Below are 12,444 nucleotides of genomic sequence, written 5' to 3'. Positions count from 1 at the left end.
TATTGATGTCATGTGTGACAATAAAAGTGTTATTGATCTATCCAAGAATCCAATCCAGCACAGCAGGATGAAGCATGTCAGCATAAGACATCATTTCATCAGAGATTATGTATTTAAAGGAGAAATCAAATTGATCTATGTACCCTCGCAACAACAACTTTCTGATATCTTCACCAATCCTCTAGCACGAGAGCAATTCTGGACTCTGAGAGAATCAATAGGTATGTTCAATCCTCTTCAGTAGTTATGAGTGCTAAATATGTATGATTTTGAATGATAATTTGCCTATATGATATATGTCTCTTCTGAATGAATGCCACGTCCTCTAGGGTTAGCACGCTTAGTAAGCCTAGTAGCTAGATGACATCACATCCATCATTAACTTTGCCCAAATGCATTCATCGTCATTGCATTAATGTTAGAAACTAGACCATCATTGGCTCTAATTCCGACCTCTAGACTCTAACCTCTCACCTGCCCTAATTCTGCCTATAAAAAGAGGCCAAAATTCCTTTTCGTCTATTTACGTCTGAAATTTCTTGCTCTTACTCTCTCTTTCTATCTTTCTGCAAATATTTCCTTCACTCTCTCTCTAAGTTCTTCCAAGTTTTCTTTGATCAACAATGGGTTTTGAGAACAATAGAACCTCATCCAGTAGTTCTGAGGAACAAGAGCTACTATCCTCCAAAGTGAATTCGTCGTCACCTGAAAGTGAACAGGTGGACTATGAGGATTCTCCTAAACATCAAACTCAGGGAGAAAACCTAACTGAGGAAAGACGAGAACATCCATATAAAGAAGAACATGTGGAAACCCAAGACCAAAACCCAGATGAAAATCAAAACCAAAATCAATATGAGAAAGAAATTGAGGAGCAATCTCAACAACAATATCCCAAGCAAAAAGCTCCAGTCTAATACACCCCTATGACTGTCTACCCAGAACTGCATCTTGTTAAAAATCCATTGATTCACAAATCTCGATGCTTTTCATCTGAATTCCTCAAATATGCTGAACCCTTTTGCACATGGGTAAAGCAGCAAAAGTGGGATAAATTCTTTGCTCTTCCGAGCATAATTTACCCCAACTTTGTGGAAGACTTTTATGTGAACCTTCAAGTCGCAGAAGAAGACTGTGATTATCTGACAACAACCATTAAGGACAAAAAGATAATCATAACTCTAAAACTACTGGCTGAAATTCTAGATCTAAAGAACGAAGGTTTTGAACTCAGAAGGCTTAGTGATAAGAGGAACATAAAAGCTTTTCCCACAAGGTAATGTATGCCAGAGGGTTATACAGGTGAGCTAATTGCCATATTTATGGCACAAATTCCTCATCAAGCCCACTACCTGGTGGTGAATTTTTTGTTTCCAAAGAAAAGTTTAGTAAACTCTGTCTCCAAATTCAAACTGTGCATCATCTGGCACATGATGGAGAACAAGCCTCTAAACTTACCAGTCTTCCTAGTAGCTGCTCTCTAGAGGTGCTCTGTGTAGCTCAGTTTTGGCTCCCTCATCATAGAGATTCTCAAGCATTACAAAATCAAGCTTCGAAACAAGGAATCTTCCTCTAGGAAGGAAATCACTCTGAAAACTCTGAACTCATTAGAGCACAACAAAGTTCAGCAAGCTGCTGAAGATAGCGAGGATACTGCTCCTGTTGAGCCCAAGCAGAAAGGAAAGGGAAGGAAAAGAAAGGCTTATGAGTCTAAGAAAAACCAAACTCCAAAATCTCCTAATAAGATGGGTACAAAGAAAGTGAGGACTAGTTCCTCCAAATCTGACTCCGAATCGAAGCTAATCAATGCTACTGAACAACATGATTCTGAGGCAACTCAAACTGATAATATAAGTAAGCCCTCCAAGAGAATTGGCTCTAAATTTCCTGCTGAGGATCAGCCCTTGAAGAAGAAATCTTCTATCAGAATCAAGTCTATCTCTGCCCTCCACTAAAAATTGCAACTGCTGAAGATGCACACTTCTTTCAGCAGAATAAGAAAGCTGCTGACATTACACCTGTCAGCACGACATCTCCCTCCAGCAATCCCCCAAATGTTATCAATCTATCTAGAAAGGACAAAAGAAAGCAAAAGGAGAAGGACCAAGCTCCGGCAGAAGGAGATCTGACTGTAGAAGAAGCTGCGACTCTAGAAGGAGATCTGACGCATCTTTTTGCAAATGTCATGTCAAACCTCCACCTCCACCATCTTCTATGGCAGCTAATACTCAATCCTCCGAACCTAAGATTGTTAAGCCTTGCAAGCGTTACAAATAGAAAACCCTAAAGGTCAAATTCCAACTTGTGTAGGACACTTCTTCTGATCAAGATATTGAGTTTGATCCCTCCATAATTGACATTCCTTTCCCCTTATTGAGCAAAATCTGGCTTTTGAACCTTCAAAAGAAAAAACAAGCCTATATTCCTGACTCAAAGGAACAAGCCAACTCTGAACATTCTGAACCCAACTTGTGCAAAGACATTGAGACACCGACCTCTGCTTAAAACACTTCCTCCACTACTGAGCAAGCTTCCCAAAACATCTCTCTAATGTTCTTGCTTTTGGTTTGGATGCCACTCTTACATCAAACCTCACCCCACCTCGCTCTCCTTAAACTTCCCAATCCAAACAGCCAGAACAGGCTAAGTCACGTGCCTTTGAGACTTTGATACACCCTGGAGCTGTCGCTCCATAGGACTCACTAAGGGATAAGTGTACCCCGTCGTTATCAAGTAATAATCTGGACAAGTCCAGATATCGAATCCACAGGATTTATACCGCAAATACCAAACTACTAGGCTTCCAATGTTATCTGGGCTATGAGGGGTTTGTGATTGAAGGTTTGTAAGTTAAACTACTCCTAATTAGATCAAAGCTACTCCTAATTAAGTTAAATATACTCCTAAGTGGATCCTTAACAATGTAAATTAACCTGGAATGATATGGGGTGATACGATAAATACCAATTTCAATCCTATTTTATCATTCAATTGTAAAACTAATCTGAGGCACTTGTGCCTAAGGCGATTAACCTTACTTATCCTTCTATGGTTCCTAGCGCGTGATTCCATTGTAAGGCCGAAACTAGCTCTAAGGCTTAGAAATTTGGGCTTAATCTTCCATAAAGTTGTCAATCTTATAGGCTCTGACTAGGTCAGATTCAGCTCGCAATATGTGTCAAGTTAATGTTTGGATTTATGAATGAGTTAATCCAGAAAAGCAAAGCTTAAGACTTAGAATAATAATAACAATCAATTGAAGAAAGTAAAACTTGAATTAATATTAAAGATGGAAAATATTGTCACGAAGATACAATTAACCTAGGATTCATAGAATGGATCAGAGGCAAACAGAATGTAAAAGAGAAAGAAATCCCTTTCAGGGAACCTGTCGACCAATGCAGATGTCTTCCTAGGACTTAAAGGATGGAAGCCTTGAATAATCCTCTAGAGCACGGAGGTTGGTGTTCTTCAATGGTAGATGGAGGAAGGAGGAGGATTCTTTAAGGGTGGAGGCTAGGTTTTCTTTTCAAAGTTAAGAGATATCTAAAAATAAAGATACAATGTTCTACTTATAGTTGTAATTTTGTGTCTAAACCTAATCTAACTTGTTTCCCAATGCAGGTGGAGTCGTGGGGCACGAGTCGTGGAATCGTGGGGCCGGGAATCAGTATTTTTACCGATTCCCATAGGCCAGCTCGCCGAGTTGGCCTGTAGAGGCCAGTTCGACGGGCTGGTAATGCCCAGTTCACTGAGCGACTACTAGGGGTCCCCGAAACGCGATTTCTGCCCAAAATTGACGTCGTTTTAACCTGCACACTAATGCGCCTCAGGGCAGATGCCCAATTGAGACTCACTAAGGGATAAATGTACCCCGTCGTTATCAAGTAATAATCTGGACAAGTCCAGGTATCGAATCCACGAGATTTACTCCTGCAAGTATTGAGCTACTCAGTTTCTAGTGTTATCTAGGCTTTGGGGGGTTTAAGCTTGGTTTTGGTTAAGTTAAACTACTCCTATCTAAGTTATTCTACTCCTAGGTGATCTTTCAATCATGTAATTACCCGAAGGGATATGGAATGATACGATAATGATGAATATAAACTATTTAGACACCAATTAATAACATAATCTAAGTCACTTGTGTTCGAGGCGATTAACCCTACTTATCCTTTTGTGGTTCCTAGTTCATGATTCCCTTATAAGGCCGAAACTAGCTCAAAGGCTCAGAAATTTGGGCTTAATCTTCTATAAGGTCGTCAAACTTATAGTCTCTAACTAGGTCAGATTCAGCTCGCAATATGTGCCAACAAAATATTTAGATTTATGAATGAGTTAAACCAATCAAACAAAGCGTAAGACAAAGATTAAATAGATTAATCAATTGAACAAACAAGAATTATATTGAAATTAAAGATGAAGAAAATTGTCACGGAGATACAATGAGCCTAGGATTCATAGACTGGATCAAGAGATAAACAAGTTGTAAAAGAGTAAGAAAATCCCTTTCAGGGAACCTGTCTACCGCTGCAGGCGTCTTCCTAGGACTTAAGGAGGAACCTTGAATAATCCTTGGAGAATGGAGCTTCAAATGTTCTTCAATGGAGGATGAAGGAGATGGAGGAGTTGGAGAGGATGATTCAAGGGGAAAGCTAGGGTTTTTACAATAAAAGAAAGATTAAAAACTAAAACTAAAAATTGTCTAACAAAAACTGGATTAATTATTCCTAACAAATGGAACTATTTATAATAAAAAAACTAAAAGCTTTCCTAATGAAAGACTAATTAATAAAACTCGTTCCTAATTAAAGACTAATTAATAAAAAGCTTTTCTAATGAAAGACTAATTTAAAAAACTATTCTAATAAAAAACTAACTCTAACATTATCTAATAAAAACTAATTTATCTTTGAGGATAAAAAAATCTAATTATTTAAATACAAAAAACGCAAAGATAATCCGTAAAAATCTGCCAAAATATTCTGTATGATTTTTATTTGAATTTGAACTCTTGAGTGGGTCCTGATTCTGATCCTTAAAAATCTACACCTTTATCTCTGAAAGTCTGCACATAATCTCATAAAATATTATTTAGATAATTCACCCAAAATTAATTAATTATCCTACCAAAAATCATTTTTAATTATCAAGTCAAATTTGATTTATTTTTGGTAGGTTAATTTCTTAATTTTGGGTACAGTAAAGCTCAAAATAACATATAAAGATTAATTCATTAAAAGTGACAAAATACTTGACAAAAGTTAGGAATATTTAATAAAATGATAAAAAGTAATTTAAAAATCTAAAATTGACAAAACAATGATAAATTACTATTAAAGGAAATAAAAATATAATAAAAGATACAAAATAATCCCTAAACCCGTACTAAAATATAGGGGGTTTTGACCCCTATCACACATGCACATAAACTCCAAATAACATTAGTCCAAAGGCTAAATTGACCCACCAGTCGTTAGATTTGAGTAAAAACTCCATTTGGTGTGACCTTTGGTGGATCAATTAGCCGAAATAAAAGAAGTGAAGTTCACATGTGTGCTATTTTAGCAATATTTGCCTGAAAACAAATAGAAAACGGCTAGAAATTACAAAAGTAAATAAAACATATGCTAAAACTAATTAACACATACACATGCATAAAAGTGCGAGAAATGCTCACTTATTTAATAAAAACTAATCAAAACTATCCTAAAAACCGTACCTAAAAACCTCCTCACACTTAAAACTTTACTTGTCCCCAAGTAAACTAAAAACTAAACCCGCAATCACTCGCCAAGCTAGAAAAACCTCCAAGTTTGACTAGGTTCCTGACACAATTTCAAGCATCTGTAATTACATGTATTCGGAAACGCAAAATAGAGATACGATATCCAAAAGCCGTAGTTCAATTATCACAGGTTGTATGTTTAAGAAAAGGATACATGTTCAATTAAACGAGCTTTAGGGGATAGCTAAGTAAAACACCTCACCATTGGTAGTTCACTCAATTCACACAATATTTAGTGGCTCAAGCGTTTAATCTCGGCTTATATTCTTGCTTAGGATTACGGTGAATTTGCACGTTCATCCGAGTACCTCTACTTTGCTACATGACTCCGACAATATCAAAAATAGCCTCGAAATGGGGTTGTAATATGGTTAGAAAAGGTTATAGGTACAACAAAGGGTAAGAATTTTAGCACTAGAAAAACAAGGTCTAAATGGCTTTTAGCAAATATAAAGGGAACAAGCTTTTTATTTCTCTTTTTTTTCAAGACTTTTGATTTTAAGAATCGGGGAATGATGTTTCTCCCTTTTGTTCGTCTCTTTTCTTTTCTAGTGTGGACCATTTGATTGGTCCTTTTCAAGCAATTGTGCTTGTTCACTTCTTAGCCTTTCGGCTTGCTCTTAAAATTCCATAAAAAAGTGCTAAAATAAAACAAAAACTCTATTGGAGTTTTGCAAAAATTTGGGTTAGGAAATAAACTAAGTGATAGTTTGCAAAAAAATAAGGGTTAGGAAAGAAGGAAAATCTATAAACTACAAAAATTAAGGCTCAAAGGGGCTTCCTAAAGTTGATGAAAAAGATGAAAATAAGGTGAAGAAAATGGTTAATTCTAATGAGGCTTATTTCATCGTCTACTATCTCAAATCAGTGCGTGCAGACTCAACTCAGTATTTATTGCAAAATTTGTAATCCTTCACAAATCAAAGCATACACACAAAAATATCAAGAAAAAGAGCTTTTTGATGTTCGCTATTGGGCTCAAATTCAGCTCACAATTCGTTGGGTTTAATTTTTGTGTTCATTAGTTCTCCCCAAACTCAAGTTTAACATCACATGCCTTCGATCCTTAAGTTATCTACCCAAGTAATGATTTTAGCATTTCTTCAAAAGTAGGGTCTAGATGCAATCTTAGCTCATGCGTTTACATATACAAGGATTGTGTCCTACACCTAAACTAGTTAGCATGCAACATTAGATTCGGTTCTCAATCCCTAGGGATAAATAACGAAGTTTAACTTCGAAGGAAGTTGGTTTTTAGGTCCTAAAACATGCAAAACACACAAAAATTACTTAAAACACAAAAAACTAAAAAATTTATACAATTTTTGTAAGTTTGTCTACCCCTTCTCCTCACACTTAAATCTTGCAATAAGTTCTAACATTGCAATTCAAACAATAAAGTGCTCGTGTAAAGAGTTAGAGTGGAGAAGACAACTTACTGATCGACCGGGGGCCAGGGCCACTGCATGTTGTAGCGGGTGTAATAACCCTCCGCTACATACTTAAGTCCGGTTAACCTCTGGTCCATGCTATGCTCAAATGCCGTGAAGCGTCGGTCCATCTATTGAACAGTAGCATAGGTCTGGAGGTTGAGATTTCGCATCTCATTCATCATGTTGTTCATTGATTGCAGTTGAGCCTGAACCGTCAGCCCCTTTTCTTCCTCTTGGTACTCCTCTGCTGCTTCAGCCTCTTCTTCCTCATCATTCTCCTCATTCTCTTCCTCATTCTCTTCCTCTACAACCCTTAGAGGTGGTGGTCTCCTTGCTCGCTTCTTTGGTTGGCTACTTGAACCTGCTTCGGCTTCTGGGTCCCGGTTGAGCACCTTTTGAAAAGTGGACCTTGCCAAGAAAATCTTTGCCAGTAATAGTTGGTGGGTGTGGACCAACCTTATCAAAGGACATGTGTTGCCAATAGTCCTTGACAAAGTTGGTCACTAGGTATCTCAACCCAATAGATCGACGCCTATGGCTAAGCATTTCACGAAAGCAAGTAAAAATAACCTCCACACTGTGAGTTGGGATGCCTTTGGACACACACCACAACATAAAGACCTTAGTGCTAGACACTTTATTGCTCTCTCTTGCCCAACAAGTGATGGGCTATAAACTTGTGGAGCAGATTGAGAAGCGGGTCTCGGAGGGACCTAGGACTAGAAGAGTTGGAAGAATTTTTTTGTCTCCAGTCAGTTCAAACCATGGCTGTTTAGTATTCATGGGTTTCTAAAAAACTTTAAGACACCCACTTTGATTTTCCACACCCATCATGGATGCTATGAACTACTATTTGAGGTGATTGAAAGGTCGCCCTTATAGACAGAAAGAGTAGAGTTCACCATTGGGCAACTCCTCTTTGGTTAGCGTGCTCAAAAATTCCAAGGTTATGCTGTCATAGGCGACTGTTTGCTTGGTGGCTAAGTCGAGCCATCCTTGTACTTTAAGGATTTTTCGAAAAGCCCTATCTAAACCTAAAGACATTAAATGACTCATGTCAATAATGACCCGGGGACTATGGTCTTGTTTGGAAAAATAGTCATATTTATCCCCTTCCACTGCACAAGTCAAACCAAAAGGAGTATTATACTCATCTTGTAGGGAGGCGATGAAGTCGACCTCGGGTGCTTCCTCATTCTCTTCCACGACTTCCTTGCCCTTTCTCTTGCTTCCTTTTCGTCCCACGGTTCCTGAAATTCAGCAGAGTGACCAATTCGGGAAAGTTAGAACCCACACATCTATACAAAATCAATTAATAATAAGAAATTACCCAAAACAAAAAATCCCAAAGCATGATTAATTCAAAGGTTAGACAATTAGAGACTGAATTTCAAGGTTTAGTCCCTAAAAGTTGACACAATTAGTTCCTAGGGCCTAATTAGTGGAAAATTAACGAGCCCCAACGACCTAAACATGTTATGGAAGTAAAACGAAAGCCTATTGACAAGTTTTTGGTTATAACTAACATAGTTGACCCTTGAAGCAAAATTGAGAAAAACACCCAAAATGGAGGGTTTTCCCAAAAATCAAAATTAGGGGTTCAAATCACAACTAAAACATGTAAAAGTAACTAATTAGCAATTGATTTACCAAAAAAACAAGAACAACATGTAGATAAACTAGAAATTAGAAAGTCTAAAAACCTAGGGTTAGCTAAAAACGAATTTAGAGCACCTAAACTAGAAAACTAAGGTTAGAATCATGCATAAAATAAAAAATAGGTAAGAAACCATACCTTAATTGTTGATTTTGGTGAGAGAATAGAGTTTTGGGGGTTAGGGTTGTTTAGAGAGAGAGAGAGAGAAGAAGAAGAAAAAAATGGAAGGGGAGAGAGAAGAAAGAGTTTAGAATGGAAAAGAAGAAGATGGGGGATGAATTTCATCCCCCCAACTTCTATTTTATTTTTTTTAGTTCGGGAATCATTAGATTCCTGAATAGGCCCGAGCCGGCCGAGCTGCCCGGCGAGCTGGGCGGCAGGGCCTAGCTCACCGAGAAGGGGGACAGAATGCTGCCCCCTTGCTCGGTGAACACTGAACTGGCAAAAAATATTTTTTTAGAGAAAAGAATAGGAAAACTAAAAATAGTTCGATTGAAAAATTAATAAAACAATAAAACAAAACCTAAATAAAATGACTAGCAGAAAGAAAAAAACTGAAAGCAAGTAAATTGTTTGTTATTTTATCAAAAAGCCGGAATAACCCGACTTCCTCTCCTACTGCCTACTCCTTTCTCGGAATATTTGAGTTCTTCTCCGTTGTGCTTGGGAGAGAACCCTGCAGCCTTTCCCACATCTCTCTATTTATTTGAGACACCTGATTGCTCAAATCCTTGCAAAAGACTTCATTGTTGGCGAGCCTGGCTGAAATTTCTTCTAGGAGGGTCACCACTTTATCCGGAGAGTTGGAAGGTGGCATAAGAGCTTGAGGTTGTTACTGATGTGGGGCATACCAAGCCCATGCTCTCTGTGCTTATGAATGAATCCACTATGAGGCCTCAACACATTCTGATTAGAGCTCCCATATGATAGATTCGGGTGTTGAGGTCTCCTCCAATTATTGTTGTAGGAGTTGTAGTTGTTAGGGTTTTGATTGTACCTCTGTTGTCCCCCAACAGAGTTGACATTCTCCATCCCATCTCCAGCAAAAGAGTTGCCAGCTTGACAATCCTTCCCATGGTGGTCGCCGCCATAATGCACACAAGTGGGAGGTTGACTAAACTTAACCAACAGAACGTCCATCTTTTTGCTCAGCTCCGTTACAACCAGGTTCTGATCCTGATCTTCCATAGAAAATACTCGTTGTCTCGAGGGACCAGTGAGCTTCTTCTCCTGCCACTGCACACTCTTTCGAGCCAGCTTATTGATCATCCCATATGCCTCAGTCGCTGTTTTCCTGAACAAATCTCCACCTGCAGCGGAGTCTACAGTAGCTCAATTAGCAGGCGTCAAATCGTGATAGAAGACGCTTACCAACTGGTGTTTAGGAATATCATAATGAGGACACATACGCATCATTTTTCTAAATCTGGTCCAAGATGCATGGAGCGCCTCGTGCTCGGGTTGGTGGAATGAAGTGATCTCACTTCTCAACATCACCGTTTTTGAAGGAGGGAAGTAGTAAGAGAAGAACTCCTTTTCTAATCCCGCCCATGTAGTAATCGACCCGGGCTCCAACGACCTTAGCCATTCTAAAGCTTGTCCAGTCAATGAAAATGGGAATAGCTTCAGTTGGATAGCATCCTGAGGGACTCCATTCATCTTTGCAGTATCTACACACATTAGGAAACGATCTAGATGATCATTTGGGCTCTCTTACACCTCACCCCGAACAGTCCCGTTTGTTGGATCAAGTGTATCATTCCTGACTTGATCTTATAGGAGTTGGCTAGAATATTAGGGGCCACGATCCCAGATAGGTAGTGGTGTCAGTGTGGTGCCAGAATTTCACTCATCAGGCGGTTATCAGGGCCAGTCTCAACGTCTGATTCATTGTCTATCATTGTGATTGATGCGAGCAAGGTAGACAAGATTGTGAGGCAGATCATTCATGGAAAAGAGCTACAAAGATTAAAGTTTCCACCAAGAATGGAAGGAAACAGCAAGGAATAACAATTCACAAAGGATCCCTCTTGAACAGCTGCAGAGAAGTGAAAAATCACATGTTCAACAATAGAAACGGGTCGAATAGACATGTTTTGGATAAACATGTGTGTCAAGCAGGACCTAGTGGGAGAGCGAAACGTGGGAGATAGCTTTTTGTGCACCAAGATGAAAGGGACGGTTGTGATGTTATTATCTTTTGTAATTTTGCTTGTGGTACCATTTTTCCCTTACTGTTTAGGGTTAAAACTTCATCCTATAAATAGTTTGCTTTGTGGTATGTGAATGACATTATTACCGGTAGCCACTCTTTTAGTTTTCTTTTCAAGTTTCTGTTTTTAGTTTTATTTTGGGCACGAACATCCTGTTCACTCATGGAAATGAGTGAGTAGTTTACTTGTTGTCGGTCTTGCCAGCCGTAAATGGTGATTGTAAGTATTCCTTTTTAATGAAGCATCTTTATCAATGAATGGATATCAAATGGTATATTGAATGGTTTAGATAATGATTAAGTCTAAATACTAGTGAAAAAGGATGACATGACCGTGCTCCTGATTCATGGAAACAACCATTTGATGCATATTGTTCTGGACGGACACGAATATAACCATATGTTGAGGTTTCATTTATGAATGCTCCTAAATCGTAATGCTGGAATAACTTAGCTCAAGGACACTTGGTTAAGCACTATTCTTAGAATCTATGGAAAAAGGGACACCTGATCTTAGTAATTTAAGAAGGACAAACTCAAGCCAAGAACCTTAAAGATGCCTATATTAATAGATTAGTTATACGAGCAATTGTCGTTCGGCATAGTGCTAGACCAGCAACTATTCTAACCTGATATTTAACTTAATTTATTCCTATTTTCTTGCCTTATTGCATGTTCACTATACCCACTTCAACTTTATTAGATATAGTAATTAAGGTAACTATTCCCGATCTTAACTCAATCCCTATGGAAATGACACTTGGTTTTGCCCAACTACGATCGACCTAGTATACTTGCTAGAGTCCCATTATAAGAGACTAGTGATCGGTTGGATATTATCAATTTGCCTGCTCATGCGAAGAGTAGGTTCAAGTTCAAGGTTAAGAGGGACACAAGGCAACCCCGTCGATCGAGTATGCATAAGCTGAAAAAGGATGAATAAACAGAATTTCAGAAAAGAAAATATAATTACAACAATAAATGTTTATATACAACCATTATCTAATTTACAAGGATGGTATATGATATACAGTTTATACAATTACAATGAATTATTATTTGATATCTAAAACTATTTATAGCAATATAGAAACAAACAATACAAATTTATACAATGTAAGAAAGTATAAATAAAAGTATCAACCATGTAAACAAGTATTAAAAATAACAATGAATAGCTATAAACGAGTAATAAAAATCAAGGTATGAACAATTATACAAAAATACGATGCCTAAAGTAAAAAAATTCGACCGTTGGTTCGATATTGCTGGAAAAAAAATCCCCGGCAACGGAGCCAAAAACTTGATGCGTCCCAGAGCTGTCGCTCCAAAGGACTCACTAAGGGATAAGTGTACC

This window comes from Euphorbia lathyris, chromosome 1 (assembly GCF_963576675.1).
Source record: "Euphorbia lathyris chromosome 1, ddEupLath1.1, whole genome shotgun sequence".
NCBI classification, from domain to species: Eukaryota; Viridiplantae; Streptophyta; class Magnoliopsida; order Malpighiales; family Euphorbiaceae; genus Euphorbia; species Euphorbia lathyris.
The sequence above is the reverse complement of the archived record's forward strand: the minus strand, read 5'-3'. Positions refer to the sequence as shown.